The 18464-nt window shown below is 39.0% G+C and overlaps 1 long non-coding RNA gene across 1 annotated transcript in view; it reads right to left on the bottom strand.

The window, feature by feature from the left end:
• Positions 1–1573: 1573 nt before the first annotated feature.
• Positions 1574–18464, bottom strand: part of LOC141747245 (uncharacterized) — a 70495-nt gene continuing 53604 nt past the window's right edge. Inside the window, exons 3-5 of the long non-coding RNA XR_012588644.1 lie at positions 18108–18202; positions 3532–3577; positions 1574–1694 (exon numbers count right to left, since the gene is read on the bottom strand). This is a non-coding gene — a long non-coding RNA (uncharacterized LOC141747245). The remainder of the gene's footprint in view (positions 1695–3531; positions 3578–18107; positions 18203–18464) is intronic.

The raw sequence follows: 18464 nt of genomic DNA on the forward strand, positions 1-18464 counted from the left end.
ACACATTTCAAAGATCTGAACCAACAGATAATATTTATGCAGTGCCCCTTTAGGCTTTAGCTACATTGGGGAGTATAGAAATCGAATTCCCGGAGCATGGCCTTGCATTAAGGACAACCCGCTCCACTGAGCTTCACTTCAAGGATTGAAAGCAGTACAGATGGAACTGAATGTACAGGTGCAAACACAGTCCTAGAATTCAATACACACCTCGAATGTTACAGCTGGAACTATTTAGGGCTCATTTCTTTTTCAAAATATTATTACTATTCACAGGGCAGAGAACTGTCCCTCTCCAAAATTTTCATACGTTGGCATTTTGAAATTTAGCTGAAAGATATTAGAGAATTGTCAGGAATTCAGTGACTAGGAAATTAGGGCAACAGATGTTTGATTTATGACAAAACATTAAAGAGATGAGCATAAATACAGTGTCTCAGCCAAGGAGATGCGAACCATGTGTGTTAAAGCAGCATAAAAACAGAAGACATGGAGTGTGAGTCAAGGAACCAGAGCGATGGGATTACACCGCACAATTCAGATTGAGGATTTATTAGGAATTTTTCCGTGTTTATCCCGAGGGAAAGGACACAATTCCCATGAGATGGGATACTCACTGGAGTAATAAATAGGTAATGGACCACAGAAGAAATCCTCATTGCCACAGCAGATAGGCTTCACCACTAAATAATTATTTTCTGGCCATTCACTTCAGCTGGACATTCACCCCACCACTACAGCAGACGCTGAACACAAAATTGGTGCTCAATTCCCATACAGCAAAACTGCCCAGGTTTCTTGTTCCCTCGACTCCTAAGTATCCTGGCATTTTCTGGGAAATGTCTTTATACAATTCAGGCACAACTGTCCTTACCAAAGAACCGGAAAATGTTACAGTGGCTAGCATATGTGGGAAGGAAGGTGATGAATCAAAACAGACTTCAAGATTAATTTTCTTATTTAGGCAGTAATTTAGGAAAATATTTAATCTGCTTAACTTTCAGCGCCTAAGCAATCTATCTTGAGTAATTATGGCAGGAAAGCACATTGCAAATGTCAGTCTCCTCTTGAATCAGTGTGGGCAGACAGACTGACCCAACTGCTAACCCATTTATAGGAGCAATTCAAAGTTCTGCCGAGAGTACTTCTGCAGCACTAAGGGGCATTATCTTAAAATAAAGGCATGTTTTGTATCCACATCTATTTTACATTACACCTATATTAAGGAAATAGCTGTTTTGATGCGGTAATTTCAACATCTAACAAAATGCTGTGGTACCACCTTGTGGCAGCTTTTTAGATAGAGCTGTTGGCATTAACACCGTGAATGACTATTTTAAAAATGAAATTAGAATAACTAGCATTTGCTCTGATTAGAGTTTTGAGCTATGTTCAGAACCATCTTCATTCTCCTAGGAATTAGAATACTTTATGGATTTAGGGGTCTCTGTGTTATGGAATATTTCAAGTAAATTTCAAATGTGTTTCAGTGGAAGCTGGATATCAGTGTTCCAACACTATTAGAAAATCACTTCATATATCTATGTAAGAACTCACCTGTTGAATCTTCTCAGTCTGGAGTTACACATGTACTCAAATCTTGTCAAAGCTGGGAAGCAAAAGGACACAGAGAAGGGAATTTTCTGCCTCCATTGAGGCTGACAGACCAGTGACAGTGTTTCCAACTCTGGGCTCTGCAAACAAAATCAAGCCTCTTTTGAAGCACAGCCATGGGAGAAGCCACCAGGGTAGATCTGTCAGGTAGGACTGACTGAGAGCTCCTGTAACTGCATCCCTGCCTGTGCAAGCTCAGGAGGCTGCTGAGAGCACGCGGGCATCAGCCACACAAGCAGGGACAGACATGGAGGAGCACAGGTTGTCCCCGTTGTCTCACAGATATGCAAAGAGAAGGCAGCCACTAAGAGGTTCGGAGAGGTGACGCAGGGCAGACAACAGCTTCTACTCTTATGATGTTAAGATTAGAGGAAGACACGGAAAACTCTGGAAGGCAAATAGGCGTGTAACTGAGCTGCCATGGTGAAGATGAGCTTTTGGAAAGAAAAACACAGAAATCCAGATACTGCTAAGTGGATTGGAGACATCAGACTGAAAAAGCATTTATTTCAGATGACTTGGCTGGGCCAGTAACTAATTAGTCCCTCTGTACTCTTCTGGTTTTGAATCTTTTTAGAGACACCAAAGTATAACAAACAGTACTGTTTTTGATCTGCTTTTGACCTGCTTCTCCCATGGCCATCTTCATTCTTCTTTCCACATCACTACAGGAAATGAGGTTTCTGCTCTTAAACAAGACGTACCATCTGTTTAGACTTTGTGCTTTGGTTTAGGTGCATCTCAGAGTGTTGAAGTTTAGGTACAAATTTGTCTCTTACAGCTTTGATTTGAAAACACAGAGCAGGAAGGAGAACTTCTCTTGTTTGAAAATGGTAGTTAACAGGTTGTTTATTGTGTGTACAAGGAAGCTCTGGGTTTCTTCAAACTATTGCTTCAATGCTTGCCACATTCCAGCTCGAGCTCATACGTGCTCTTCTTTTGTTCACTAACTACGAGCATCAGTTTAGTGTAAAAAAGATTAAAAACTGGCACAGGAATTAGGCATGAATGAGGCAATTTGAAGCAAGGGCTCTTGGCTCTGTGAGGTCTCGTTCTCCTTCAGCATCCTGCTTTCTAGTTTCCAGCTGAATCCCAAGGGGAAAAGCATTGGGATTATGTATTACACCTATAGATTAAGGTTGGCAATGAAATATGAAAATGCCAAAAGACAAGATGTTTCCATCAAGCTGAAGAGAAAGCATAAGGCTAAAATATAAAGCAATAGAAAATGTAAACAAAGGCTCTTACACCCTCTCAAGAACACTCTGTTTCGATATCTTCCTGTCACGCTTTCTAGTCTCCCCACCCGAGTGCCTGTGTTACCTCTCCACCTCAGACTCACATTAAAAAAAGATCACACAGGAGTGTCCACCTGGTGATTAGAGGAGTAAAAATACTTTCTCCTGAAGCAGTAGTCTGATGGATACTAGTTTCTAACAGAATAATCAGATATGTACTTTTTACTATTTTCTTCATTTTTAAAAACTACCCTTTAAAAGCGCATACTACTGTGTTACCAGCAAGTGTCACAGCCTGTTAATGTGAGTAAGACATCTTTGCACTAAGTAGGCGCTTATGTACCTGGGACATTTGTTTTCCAAACTTTCTCATGCATAGTCTGTAAGGCAATGTTGATTGTAACCTGTCAAATAATCTTTGCAAATATTCATCATTTATGGTAGCTGTAGCCCCTGCCTTGATGTTATATTAAATAAGTCGTAACTCATGACAAGAGAAGCAGCAGAAAGGAAAGATATATTGAGCTAATTAAAGGAAGGTTTTTTAAACAGTTCCTTTAACCTTAACACACTAAGCTCCTATTTATCATTTTATGCTGTATACTTGTAATAGACCACATCACATGTCATCTCCCCAAGCAAGAAGGCCAATTCAGAAAGTATTTAAACATGTGCTCACCTCACAGCTGGTGAGCAGAAAGTCAAGTGCCCCACTGTGAAGAAGTCTGAGGAAGAGAAGGAACATTATGAGAAAACATGGTCATGACTGCTTAAGAACAACATAATGGAAATGCAACAGAAATATCCATTTATTCTGAAACCATCTTAGAAATCAGTTTAGATTTATGCAAGAAGATGAAGGTGAAAACTCCATTTCCTTCATTTGTGTTCCCTGTTATAGGATTACGGGTAAGGGTACGATCACAAAGTTGATCCTTTTGTTGTGCCCTTTTTTTTTTTTTTTTGCTACAATACAGGCAGAATAATGCCTCAGTGGACTGGCTAAGGAAGCTGTAAACTGCCATACACAAACCATCTGCAAAATGGAGCATAGAAAGGTGGCAGAGACACAAAGCTGGAGGAGGCTTTTATCAGATGCACCTGTAACAGTGGACATTTTTGCTCTCAACTTATTTGTACTTCATTCCTCAGCTTTGTATGCAAGATCCTTTGAAGGTCAAATCTTGCAATCACATAAAATTAATAGCCTGCAAATCGTTGTTTCTGTATGTCAGGTGATTAAATCTGGCCAGGATTTTTCAACAAAAGCTTTTTGATGGGAAAATCCTGAGTGAACCCCCAGATTTTCTAAAGAAAAATATAGAAAAAATGTTTCAAAAGGGTTCTCAGGAAATTTTCTTAGGACAAGGTTGGAAAGGAAAGAAGAAGAAGAAAAAATAAATCTATTTTCTTCATCACTGCAACATTTCCTCTGTCTCTTGAAAATAACCAGTGATTTACAAGCTAAGTTGGGATGTATGGAGGCTCATGCAGAACACAGGAAACATATCTCAGGTCTCCCTCACTCCAGATGCTACTTATCTTGTGACTAAGAGGTGTCTGTCTGGCTAGTGTACATTCTTCTGTAAAAGCAGTAGTTTCAGTTCTTCTGTAGTGAAGTTGTTACTGACGTGGGTTTTTTTGTTTTGTTTTGTTTCTTAAGCCAGACTCTTTGCCCCCACTTCCCATTCTCCCCTCTTGCCTTTTTCTTAATTTGGGGTATTTGGTTTTTGAGGTCCTGATGATGTGATGCCCTGCATTTCTACCCACAGAAGACTAAATGCTACTCAGCGTGGGGGTGGACGTGATGGCCTTGCGTGCTTTTTTTAGTTTGTCTGACTTGTGGGAGGAGGATGGAGATAGCACTCTGGCCCACATTTAGGCCACTTCATCTATATATAGATGTATAGATGCGATATTTCCACAACCGCCGGTTTTAAGGGCCATCTCAAAAAAACAGAACATGGTGACTTGCACGGAAAGTATCTGCCAACATGCCCACCTATTAATGCATGCCTGAGTCAGCCTGCTGTAGTCTCCTCCTTGCCACTCCTGAACTTCCCATCCTGACCAAGTCTGGTACACAAACCCCTTTTTCTTCTCAAAGACATCTCCTCCTTAGACTGAGAGGTAAAAATCTAGCTATGGCATTTGAGACTGCATCTCTTTAACAAGTTGAGGTGAGAACACTGGAAACGAGCGAAGCCTGTTTTCTCTGTGGAAAATTGTGTTTTTTACTCTCAATATCACAAAGTCTTGCCCTGCTGTCCCCTACCACATCACCCTTATATAAAACTCCATTTCTTACACCCACAACCCTTACATTTCATGCCTTCTCCCTTCCCATTGCCTGTAGACCTATGGCAAGGCAAGGAAGAGCAGAAACAGCACATGGTTCAGAGACATCAGGTGATGTTTGTCAGCAGTGTATCAAACTCAGCCTCCTCTACCCAGTCACCAGTTTCATAAAGCCAGAAGGACCATACCTGCACCCTCCGTCATGTTCACTTACAATCATCTGAAAGCTTAAAGAGTTACTGGGCAAGGCGGCCAGGCAGACAGAAGACAACATGATAATTAGGCTTCATTTCCTTGGGAAACAAGTTTAATAATTCATTAATCTCACTCTTTATGAAGAATAGATCATCCAGAAATAAAACCTGGTTTCAGCCCTGTTTACCCAGTTACATACAGCAGCAGGCACTGGCAGCACCACTGGCTTTGGGGACTCTGCCTCAAGGACCCAAACCACTCAAGCACAGGCACAAAAATAAAACAAACAAACAAACAAAAACTTTAAGTTTTAAAGGGACGAAAAGAACAGTAGTTTGCAGGAAAGGGCTCAGACAAGACTCTGTAAAAGGCGTTTCAAAAAATTAAAGCTTACTTTAGTTACCAGCAGGGGACAGCAAGGCCTTACACATACACAGAGATTTGTCTGCTTTTCTACTGTGATAAAAGAGACTGTTCGGTCTTTAGATACCATGGGGCAAAGGCTTCTAAAGAGAAAGAGTCACGAGTGCTCCAATTCAGGCAGAACTGTAGGATAAGAATAGCAAAGACCTGGAGTACTGATCTCAAGGCTCAATCTTAGATTAAAAAGACAATGACCATCACCCTATTTTACTTACCAAAATATCCAGGGAGAGATTTAATTTTATATAAAGATATTTAGTGCTATTTCTCATGCTGAAGGGGATCCTACTTGCCCTTAGTTGCTATTTCAGAAGGGCAGAGATCCGCAGGTTTGATGTCATAGGGCTGACAGCCCTATATCTTCAGTATTTTAGGGCACTTACAGTGACAGTATACACCCATATTTAGGCTGCTGGCTCGCACTCTCTGGCGCTTCGCATGGGGAAGATGTTTTGAAATGCATGTAATCATTTCTGATTATAGCTGTCCTACCATGATTTCATATTCCACAAGATTTGATGACACCAGGGAATGACAACATTTATGCAATCCCCCATCACAAATTAACAAAAGCCCACACTGTGTGTCTTAAAAATCAGGAAAAGGGATTTCTTATTTAAAGAACAAGTAAAAATTGAGAAGTCTTCCTTTCAACTTTGACATAAAAGAAAAAGCTTGCTTTCTGAAAAAATATCAATTAGACATTTTCAGTTTGTTAAAAATGTTTTAAAAACCCGTAAAATCTCCAAACGCTGAAAAATTAATTGGACCACCTCCAAATAGCTATCAATGTATGCATGTGCTGTGGATAATTAAACTGAAATTTCCGTTGAAAAGAAGTCTGCAGAATTAAAAAAGGAAAACTATTCCTGCTCTTCATGTACAAAACCACATTCTTTCTAATTCAGGAGCTGTTGACACACCAGCCATAGTGCGTGGATATCAGACCAACGGATCATAACCCAAAAATCTATACTATATTAAAAATACATATTATACACACACACAAATACTTTCTGCATTCCAAATGTGATTAGGAAGTTCATTTTTGTATTTTGCTTATTCATACAGAGAGGTATTAATGCCTTTGCATACAAAGTGGGCCATAAGTACTGTCCCATACCTAATTTTGATTTCCATGTTTTAAAACTACCATGTCCAAATTTAAAGGGCTTATAAAAAGAACCAGAGTTGAGGTCCATCAATCTCCTTGCTAGTAAAGGAACAAAGAAATTCAATCTGTTTAATTTGTCAAGCAACAAATCAACAAATAACTTCATCACAGCCTATAATCAAAATAAAAATACAAAAGCAAGACCAGACCAGTTCAAACTAGAAAAAGAGACACTTTTTAATGACAACACCGTGCTAAGACACGTTCTAGTTGAAGATGTCCCTATAAAGGTCCCTTCCAACCCAAACTATTCTATGATTCTGTTAGACTTACATTGAGACTTTAAATCCAAATTGGATAGCATTCTAAAGAATGTTTTACTTGCACACGATTCTAAAGCCTTTATTTTGCAGCAGGTCAAACTAGGTCATCAGGGTCTTTTGGGGGTTTAAAAATCTCTGAATCTATTGTATAAATTTCTTTTGCAAGTATTTTTTAAACCCTTTACAATCTTATCATTACCTCTGAGATCCAACACCTGGAATTACTGTAGGGCCTACTATAAACTTCCTGAACCTCATAACTACTCACGTGGACTTCAGAATCTGCAAAGTCTGTTATTGTTTTATTGCTATTCATGAGGTACATGAAATTGTAGGATTGTGCCTGTTAGTTGTCTTTCCATCAATAAATCTTTTTTGGTACAAGCTGAGTGTACTAACATTAATCAAATAATGCTCAAAAAGAGAAAACGCAGAACACCCTGGCTGTTGGACATTTATTTTATGACATACACTGGTTGCTATTAACAGCTAGAAACAGTCTTAAGCTTCTGGCAGTTGCATTGTTTCATTGTCAACAGGATTTGTAAGAACTTGCAAATCATACCAATGATTAATGAACTTGATTAAGGAGCATTCCTAGAGTTACATTTTTGCAGATCCTAGTGAAGTCAGTTGAAGGTCAGAGGGCTGAACAACTACAGGAACATAATGAAGTCATATTACCAAGGTATTTTATTTGTTAGAGACTTTATCTTTCCCTTATTAACCGAGGTGAGAAATTAAACTATGGGGTTTACATAAAACTATGTAAAGATGACCAGATTATGGTGCATTGCAGAAGACTGGAGAAATTTAGGAGGGAGGGATTGACTTTCAAGTCCAAGAACTGATACTGCAGTGTATTTGGTGTCTCTTAATTCTCTTTTTCTTGAAATTATTGATTTTTATGGAGACTCAAAATGTCTCTATCCGTCTAAAATCTTTCCTTTTATACTCCCATATAAGTATTCCCCGAAAGATCTCACATTTTCCAGAAAAAAGTATAGATGGAAATAGATGGGGCTCTGTAGATGGAAGGCTTGATGGGGCACTGGCAAATATTTGCTTCGTTTTATGATGGGAGTATAATCCCCTCTATCCTTTTCTTCAGATTTTCTTTGCTTTTTCATTAACTATTTTTTATCAAAAGATTTTGATCAAAAGATTTTATTTAACCAAAACATTTTTCCCACATTGAAGTGGTGTTAGGGGGACTTAATGAATTTTTGCAAATTTTAGTCTGTTAAAAAACCAAAACAAACAAAAAAACCCCAAACCTCCTCACACTCCCCATGCTCTAAACAAGACATAAATTACATCTCACTGCACAACTGTCACGTACAAATAATTTCAAACTGGAATTCTAAAATTTAAACTAAAAATTGATCGGTTATGCTCTCTTTAATATACTACGTTTTGTGTTAATGAATCACCATTACATGATTGAGTTTGGGCTTATGATAATAAAACCATAATAGACGCATTTTAAAGAAATGGCATTTAAATGTACTGAAAATATTATTTCAATGTCAAGCTTAAAATCAATTTCATTCTTAGATTCAAATGCTAGAATAACTGAGTTAAAAATTCATTTGACCAGGTCTTTGTGGTCATACGTTAGAGCATTTTTTCTCAGGATTAACTGTTGTAATATTTGTTAAATTCAATCAGGGAATATTCATTAAAAATTGAATTACATATTCTGAAAATACACACTCTAATTGCTTTAATATCTAGCATGAACTACAACCTCTCACACTATAAGTAAACAGAAGAATATGCTTTCTTTTTTTTTTAAATGACCTATAGCATAATTGAAAAAAGTAGAAGCAAAAGATATAATGAAGCTCCATTAAATATGTTGACATTCATATGAGGAGACAGTGCGTAAGACCTGGTTTGGGTCTGTCTGGCAAGAGCATGTGGTTATGTGAGACGTATGTCTCGAACGCAGTTTTTCAGACTACTTGCCCCCAATTTCCTGTTTTATGTTTGGTCTCCTCTGTAGCGTGCCTCTGGGTGGAAGTCTTCTGCTTCCGTTTTAAAAGATTGACTAATCAGTCAGGACTTGTGTTACTCATTTCACTTCATATTTGTAATCTCATGGTGAGATTAGAAAAAAAGCTGTGTAGGCAGAAGACAGTCAGGACCCGTCTGATATTCTATTTTAATGATGTGAAATACAGAAATCCTAACATTCTGATAATACAACTCAAAATTAGTCTTTGCTCACATGAAACTCTGCCAAGGTTCATTTTACATTTTCTCCTTAACAAGTTTATTTTTGGATCTAGGTTGGTCTACTACCTACAACACATTCGCTAAATCCCGTACAAATCCTTTCTTCTGACTTCCATTCTTCTCACTTAGCTTATTAGTGGCCAAAACAGGTATAAGTACTTTCTACTTTTTCATTTGTGTATATGAATGATTATAGTTTCTGCCTTACTTGCAATGATTTACAAAATTGAGGGCTGTGTCTTCATTCTCTCCCTATGCCATGGGCAGACAGAAGGTGGGAAGAAAGGTTTCTCCGTGGTTCACAGAAGAGGCATTTAATGCTTGTAAAAGGCAGAGCACAGCACTTCCAGTGTCTAAAGCAGATGAAAACAGGACAAAACCTCTCACCATACTGACCAAGAATGGCAAATTGTGACTCTCTAAGTTAGAAAAAAGGGATTTCTTTTTATGCTACTAATAAAGCTTAAATTGATAATTATGAAAGAACTTTAAAAAATTATCTCCCCTTTAAGGGAATAAAGTGACAGCCCATATTCCCATGCTGCTACCCTAAATTTAATTTGTCCTGAATATAACATGACTATTCTGTCTTTCAAAGCTCTATTAACAATAACAAGGTTGGCAGGTTTGTTTTTTCTCTCTGCTGTTACTTAAGAGATAGAATTATTTTTGTGAATGCTCAGGAAAAGAATGCTGGGATGTTAGGTCACGCAGCCTCTTTATATCATATATAGCTTCTGGAAAGCTTATTTTACAAGTAGGGAGGACAGACATGAAATGGAGCAAGAAGCAGCTACTTCGTTTTACAGGTGTCAAAAAAGATAGACAATTCAATTCAGTTGCCCACGCGTAGTGATATAATGCCATCTGACATCCTTTCATGTATCACCTGATCTTCATTCATCACCTCAGAAGACCACAGGTCCTGTGTCATACTTGCCAGTGCTGCCTAGACTTTCCAGATATGCTGCTTGCTATGTCTCATATGGGAGTAGACACCTATGCCCTGGCGACTGATAGGAACCCAGAAAGAGTAAGTTTTGCTCTAACTCACACAGGAAATCCATGGCAGACCCAGAAATTAGGCTGAGTTTGCTTAAGTGTCATCCCATAACCATAAGACCCCAATATTGCTGGCAATGAAACTTATTTAGACAGATCACCACTTTTTGGTGGTGGGAAACCGCCTTCTTTTTATACCCCGTTCAACACTAAAAAAACCCACGCTCTATCTTCCAATCACTCTGACATGACTTCTCAGCTATTTTTGTCCCTAACATTTGATCTACTTCCTTCTCCTGTTCTCTGCCTTGTACTGTTCTCACTGCTGTAGCAGTAAATACTGCTGACACGCAACCAACGTACAGATTAAGATCCATTGAAGCACTAAGCTGCATATCTGCTAATCTAATATTCTAGTATCATGCACACAGTGTGCTCTTCAGAAGTTGCGTCTAGCTGATATAATGAAGCTTTATCTATAGCACAATAGTTACGAGCCAAATCAAAACAGAAAAATGTATTTGAATTCAAAATATACAATTTTGAATTCCTCTAATTGTATTAAGATGACAAGCTGATCTGCTTTCCTCTTTCAGGTCTCCACAAGGCCGCATTTTCACCAATTCCAAATGCCTTTAATCTGCTTTGATATTTAGTCAGGCGCAGAGCTGCATCTAGTGAACTGATAGGAGGTTGAACTCAACAGGCTGTAGAATACTACTAATTGATGTCTTCTATAAGTCAAAAGAGAAGCAGCAGGAACAGCAGGCAACTCTTTGTGACAAAGCGAAAAAAAATAAATAGCAGAAGTATAAAGGAGGAATAAAATTGACATGTTAGAGAGCACATTACCAGATTTCGGAGGCTATTCTATGCTAATAAGTGCCAGTTAGGATCAAAATGTCATCTTACAAGCAAGTAACATCCTTCAACACTTCTGCTCAGAACTGGAACTAGACAAAGTCAAATAACATATAATGATGTTTTGCAAAGGCTGGCAAGCATCTATCTGTAGGCTTCTATAAGTAGGTTCCTGTCATTTTCCTTTAATTGTGTTTATGTTTTATGTTAAAATCATTTCCAAAGAGTCAATAAAGCTAAGGGCTGTACAAAGCATCTGACAAAATTCCCTTTCAAAATAGTATGGGATCCGAGATGATATTGCAGCCACATGTGTGACAATGGGACTCACAAAGCCAAGTGAACTTGAGACTACTACTATATGTACAATCTACGAGCCTGTTTTTGCAAGAATCTCCACTTTTGGATACTTGTTTCTTCACAAAACTTCAAAGACTTTATGATTTAGAGAGAAACACAATGACAATGCAACTGAATTCAACTGTGGCACGTTCAAGGCGCAAAGAATATAGCATCATCTAGCATTTTTGATTTTGCAGTTTTTTGTTTGTTTGGGGGAGTTTATTTTGCTTTATTTTGTTTTTAAGCCTGTAGCAGCCCCACTAGGAATGTCCCATGTTATCGCATCAACAGATGTTCCAGGAATTCACAAGCTACCTTTTTGCATTGCAAATGTAGACGGGTATATGCTGGGATTTAAGATCAATATGCCCCAGAACACAATGTCCAAATCCCAAACCTCTTTGCTACGATTCCCTTAAGTGAAATATTAAGTTCTGGTCAAGAATGAAAAAAGATGGTTTTCCTCTCTTTCTATTAAGTAAAATATACATCTATATAAATAATTGTCAACCGCTAACCAGAGCTCTATGTTAAATACACGATGTGAATTGTTTATGGCTATGCAGCATTTACTGCCCCTCCTCCAGCTCTCTCGTGCTGAAACTAACTCCTTTTATTTCCAGACCTTGAGGACCCAGGACTACCAGCACCTTGGAATGGAGAAAGAGATCACAATAGGTTTGGACATCCATCTTTACGTATATGTAAGTGTGCTAACAGCAGTAGCTCCCACTGTGCCTGATAGTACTGAATCAAAGCCTGTGTCCCAGGTTTTGAGACAGTAGAGGCAGCCAAACTGAGCAAATTTACCTCTTCTCTCACAGATGTTTGCAGCTTCCTTATGCTTTGGTCTAAAACAACATGACCATATCAGAGTAGCAAGGTGCTTTACAAAAAAGCACATCATCTCTCCACTCACATTGGCTTCTGAAATTCTTTACTGTCTATCTTTACTGTCTACAAGTACCTAATGAACTTATCCTCCGTAATCAGGAAAGCTTATTAATATAGTGGGTCTCAGAGGGTGCCATTCTGCCTTTTCTCTGCAAAATAGCTTCCAAATACTTTCCTATTCTACTCAAGGACAAACGTGATACTATTTGGTGTTCCTTGTTGGGGTATCTGCATGGTCTACCGTTGGCAAATGGTCTGGATACCATGTTAAAATAAGAATGTGTGTGTGGTATTTGCTCAAAATTGTTCATGTTAAAGAGAAAAACAACCACCGTCAGCCAGATTCAACAGTGACTAGGGAATTACAAGGAGACTTTTGAAACAAAGGAGCAGTCATGCCAAGAAAAAGGATGAAAATTTGTCACTGGGAGGAAAGAGACCTTTGAGTGTGAACAGCAGCAGTCAAAACCTGGTTGACACTGACATTGCTCTGGTGACACTGTGACCTCTGCCTAGCCCAGGCAGAGCATCCTTCCTCTTGGCGTCACCAGCAGCCTGCACCCAGCTACGGCAGTGACAGGCAGGGTGTAGCAGCAGGGACAGACTCACACCTGGGTGTCTGTATGTGACCTTGGTGGTTTTCTCACCAACACATGGAGGTGTAGGGAGGAGCAGGCGTATATGTAAAGCTGGGGCACCCACCGCAAATAGGGAAACCCACACCTGTAAACGGGGGGTTGTGCTTGTAATGCACATGTCTGCATTGTTAAGGGAATTAAAAAAAAAAAGGGGGGGGGGAGAAGGGGGAAACAAGAGAGACTTTTCCCAGAACAAAACAACTAATAGGAAACAGTTAGAAAATGGAAAGCATCAAGCAAAGTAGCAGCACGAGGATGAACCTTACAGAGGCCTGTAGTAAACCTGAAGTAAGATGCCATTGACTGAGTTGGATCTTTGATAATGAACCAGAAAATTAATCTCAACTTAAAAATGATGTTGAGAGAGTTTTCTCATTAATATAGGTGCAATTCTATGAAGCACTGTTTTTTAATTAGAATTTTCTAATGAAAATATACACTGAAAAATTCCAAGTCAGTCTACTAAGAACGATGAATAAGCTTCCTAATGCTACTCTAGCAGTGCCACAGATTTCTTAGAGCCCATGGCCAGGTGACTTCCTTTTATCTGCTTTTGAAATAAGATCAGTGCTTCTTACTGTTGGGGTGAGCTCTTAACAGTTGCTAATTGGTATTTATAGAGCATCCTACAATTCTGTGAATGCTGCATGAAACTTCCTCACCTGCTCCCTGGCAAAGCATGTTCTGCAATAAGCTGGCTACTCAGCAGAGATCCCAACAAAGGCGGTTGAGCTCACTTCAGTAGAAGGAAGTAGGAAAGGGGAAAGTGAATCAGTGAGATACTGCTATGCAGGTGCTATGTGTAAGTGACAGACATCCGAGTTTATTCCAAAGAATCATGGCTTTGGGTTTGTCCTAAGTCTTAGGTATGCCCTTCCCTACCACATCTTGTTGGCTATTGTTACAGCAAAAAGGAACCAGTTACCTTTTGCAAAAGGCTGATAAACATTGCAGAGACAGCGGAAAACCACTCATTCTGAAGTGGTTTCCTTTTGCCTACCCCTAGGGATAGCAGCTGCATAGGCACTGGTGGCCACAACTGCTTTGGGTATTTTTGAGACTCAAGCAGCATGCCTCCAGTCTTATGAAAGAGAGGAATGCCTTTTGGTATTAAGTCCAGAAGAAACAGGTTTGTGCAGGCTGGGTTTTCTGTATCACTCCTGGAGCAAATGTATGGTAACAAGTAGGTCTTACTACCACCCTCAAAAAACCGAGAAGTTTAAAACTATGAGTCATTTGTTTCTAAAACCTCATTTTACATATCCTTGGCAAGTTTTGCATTTAGGACAGTACTGGGCTTTCTTTGTTATTTTCATAGAAAGCTTCCGTGAACATGAGGAAATTTCAAGCTACACTCTGCTATGAAGTTTAGGGAAAAAACCAGTGTAACAGCTTCTTCCTCATCTCACTAATGTCTGTTAACCTGAGAAAGTAAGGGATTTGGACTCTCATTCCACAGCACAGCTGCATGTTGTATGGGAAAGGTGTCCTCTCTTTTTCCTTTATTTTTTCTTTCTTACCACTTCCTTTGTTTCAATCATTTGTTACAATTACCTCACACTGCCATCTTCTTGAAGTTCACGTGCAGTGATAACATGATAGAAAGGCTGAGCTGAATGATCTCTTTAGCACTTACAGAGATGCTTCAGAGAAAGAAGAGGATGAAAAGCAATAATCGTAAGGGAAAAAAAATCTAGATAAACCACAGGTCCGGGGTGATATATACAGAATTATTTTTTTTTTAAGCAGTTATATTATTTGCTTCTTTGTCTTAGCATTAGCCCTTAGTTCATTTCTTGAGAATACAAGAAGCATATACAGTTCTGAGTTAAGTCTTGTGGTTGTCTGTCTTCGGAGAAGAAAGCCCTAAAGAGATTTTTTTTTTAGATTTCATGTGCTCTTACCTCTTTATGAATACAAGGTGTAACAAAAGTTAGGCAAAAAGGAAACAGGTATGAGTACAAGCCAGTGAAAATGAGAAAGTAAAATTCACAGAAACGACGTTTGAAGAAATAGTAGGATAGTCTGAAAACATGTCTGGTCTTGAACCGAGCCTGTCGACTGATACATCAGGTAAACAGCATCCTCATTCAATAATACAACCATAAGCATTGTAAACTATATATTCCATGTGTTGTAATGTTTTGAGGTCTGTGATAGTCTCTTGGGTTCTGAGATCATATTTTTCCAATTGTTCTGCTCTGTGACTGGAAACCACGTGGAGCCTTGGGCTCTGTTATAACACAGGTCCCTAATATTTGGAACGTGCCATAGCAACATACAGTGAGACTAAACCAGATGACAAGTGAAAGTGGTGCTGGTTATTCAATGAACATAAGAGGAATCAAAAAGAAAGGGGTTGGCTTGTAAAAAACAAATCTCGTTACAATAGGAGACAAAACCAAATTAAAAAAACCCCACAATATGCAAACAGTATTCTGAACTTTAAATGATGCAAGTAAACGTTGTTAGGTCTCTCTATTATGACCTCTATTATGACTGGAGAGGCTGATTTGCCTAAAACATGAGAATACGGTAAGCATGTATTAAATATTTATCAAGGTTCATTGTAGATTCCTGTTTAGCGTATTCTGCTTATATCAACCTTGAGGGACAAAATTAGAGTGGCCATGTCAAGCAGAATGTCAGATTACACTTTTTTTCCCCAGCAGTAAGAGGACATTCTGATTTTGCCTTTTTCAAAGCAGCAACACTTGTTTATGTGAGGGAGAATCTGCCACATTCAAGATCCTAAGCAAAATCATTATACTAGGAAAAATTTTCCCATGGGAAGGAGTCCATGAAAAGACTTCTTCATAACCAATAATCATCTGAAGAGTAAGTGGCATGACATCGCAATTCACTAGAGGAAGACAACCACAAAGTAGGAAAAATATTGCTATTTTCCAGTGGTAGGAGAAATTTTATCAATAATCTTCTACTATTTATCTGTGTCCTTCTGGTGCAGGTGAAGGCTGTTATTTGTTATTCAGCTCAGAAGTTAACTTTCTTATTTGCTGACTTCTTGTCTTTATTTATTTTGGTCCTTAGGTCCCAACCTTTACATTAAAAAGTCCAAGACACCTTTGCTCTGCACTCTTTTGCCTTCTAACAGACCCACTGTAAGTTTTTTATTGATTTCCTCCTTTCTGAATAACAGTAATAAGAGGAAGGAAGTGACAACTAAAAAGAAAGAAAAAGCTTCCACTCTGAGGGAATTGTCTCTTACCATTACAATTAAGGGGAGATTTTTGGCATTGATCAGTCTAACTCCACTGAATTCAAACTTCATTACTACCTGGCTTGATTTTTTCATTAAAAGTAAATGGGGGGAGGCTATTCTGCAGTTTTCAGAAAGACAAATACAGCAAGTGTTAGGATTTCAAGGGCGTTAACAACCATGAAAAAAAGATAAAGTCATACCTGAAAAATCTAAGTTATCTTCCATTTCCTTCACTTACTGTGGATATTCCTACTTTAACCGAGCTTATGGTAAAACTGAAGGGTATAATCAGATCATAAACAATTCTAAAAATCAGACCTGTGCTTCTATACAGAATAATAATCTATTACATTACTCTTATTTTCTAGTTGTAACACCAACGTTTGTCCAGTGCTTCTGTGTCACTGAATGCAGCGTGTTCCAATACATTGCTTGAGAGTTAAAAATGACAGCCAAGATTTAAGTCAAAACCAAGAATAAACTATGTTTAAACAGACTTGGAAGTTGCAAAGCTACTTTTAACACTAATAACAAAACATGAGCCAGCAATGTGCGCTTGCAGCCCAGAAAGCCAACTTCATCCTGGGCTACATCAAAAGAAGCATGGCCAGCAGGTCGAGGGAGGTGATTCTGCCCCTCTACTCCACTCTCCTGAGACGCCACCTGAAGTACTGCACGCAGCTCTAGAGTCCTTAGCACAAGAAGGACATGGACCTGTTGGAATGGGTCCAGAGGAGGGCCACGAAGATGATCAGAGGGCTGGAGCAACTCTGCTATGAGGACAGGCTGAGAGAGTTGGGGTTGTTCAGCCTGGAGACGGCTGTGGGGAGACCTTATAACAGCCTTCCAGTACCTGAAGGGAGTCTACAGGAAAGATGGGGAGGGACTCTTGATCAGGGAGTGGAGCGATAGGAAAAGGGGTAACAGTTTTAAACTGAAAGAGGGTAGATTTAGGTTATCTATTAGGAAGAAGTTCTTTACAATGAGGGTGGTGAGACACTGGAACAGGGTGGTTGCCCAGGGAAGTTGTGGATGCTCCATCCCTGGAGGTGTTCAAGACCAGGCTGGATGAGGCTTTGAGCAACCTGGTCTAGTGGGAGGTGTCCCTGCCCATGGTGGGGGGGTTGGAACCAGATGATCTTTAAGGTACCTTCACATCCAAACCATTGTGTGATCTACAAATATTTCCTAACAGCTATGTTTTCATCAGATCTGCTGCAAACATATAACGTATGGTAGGAAAAGAGCCATTCTACTATTACATTTAAAGGGATATTAGAGATAATGTGAAGTTATGTATACACACACATCCACAAGTTCTTACAAATATCTTACACTCTTAAGACAGAAAAGATTAAAAAAAGGTTTTGTTGCTTCCTTTCACACTGCCTAGGCAGTGCCAAACTATAGAAAAGCTATCTTTATAAGGGAGTTATTATCCTGTGGTTTCCAGGCCCCATTTTTCAGGCTGAGGTCAGAAGAACATATATCAAGCTTTGATGACTGCTTTCAGAGTAACTCAGAGCAGCACAAAAAAGCTCAGCAGTTAATAGCAAAACTATTATTGTCATGAAACTCAGAGGCTTCCGTTTCCTGCCGCTCCAGATTTGGTTATCTTGGTTTGCACACTGAATTCTCTTCTGTTAGTCTTCAAATTCATTTCAAAATTAAAGGGAAATGGTCATATATATTAAAACTCACCTGGTTTACAGTACTGACATGTACACCACAGTCAATGGGGAATTCCAGACCTGCCAGCACACAGCCCACATTGCAGAAACGGCAGTTTTAGTCACCTATGGAAGTTACAGAAACAAGGCTGAAATAATTAGTTTTCATCACTGGTGGGGAACTGGTGGGACATGGTGGTTACTTTGTGTTTTAATAATGACATGTATTAGGAAAACACATTCTGAGGTTGTGACAACCCCTCTTTTAAACAAAGATTATATTCAGTACTCATATTAGCCAAGATCTGTAGACTTCCACATAGATAATTAGTAAGGAACTGTGCAGTGCTATTGAATGACAAGGGACCATCTTTCTATGACCTGTAAT

This window comes from Larus michahellis, chromosome 8 (genome assembly GCF_964199755.1).
Source record: "Larus michahellis chromosome 8, bLarMic1.1, whole genome shotgun sequence".
NCBI lineage: Eukaryota > Metazoa > Chordata > Aves > Charadriiformes > Laridae > Larus > Larus michahellis.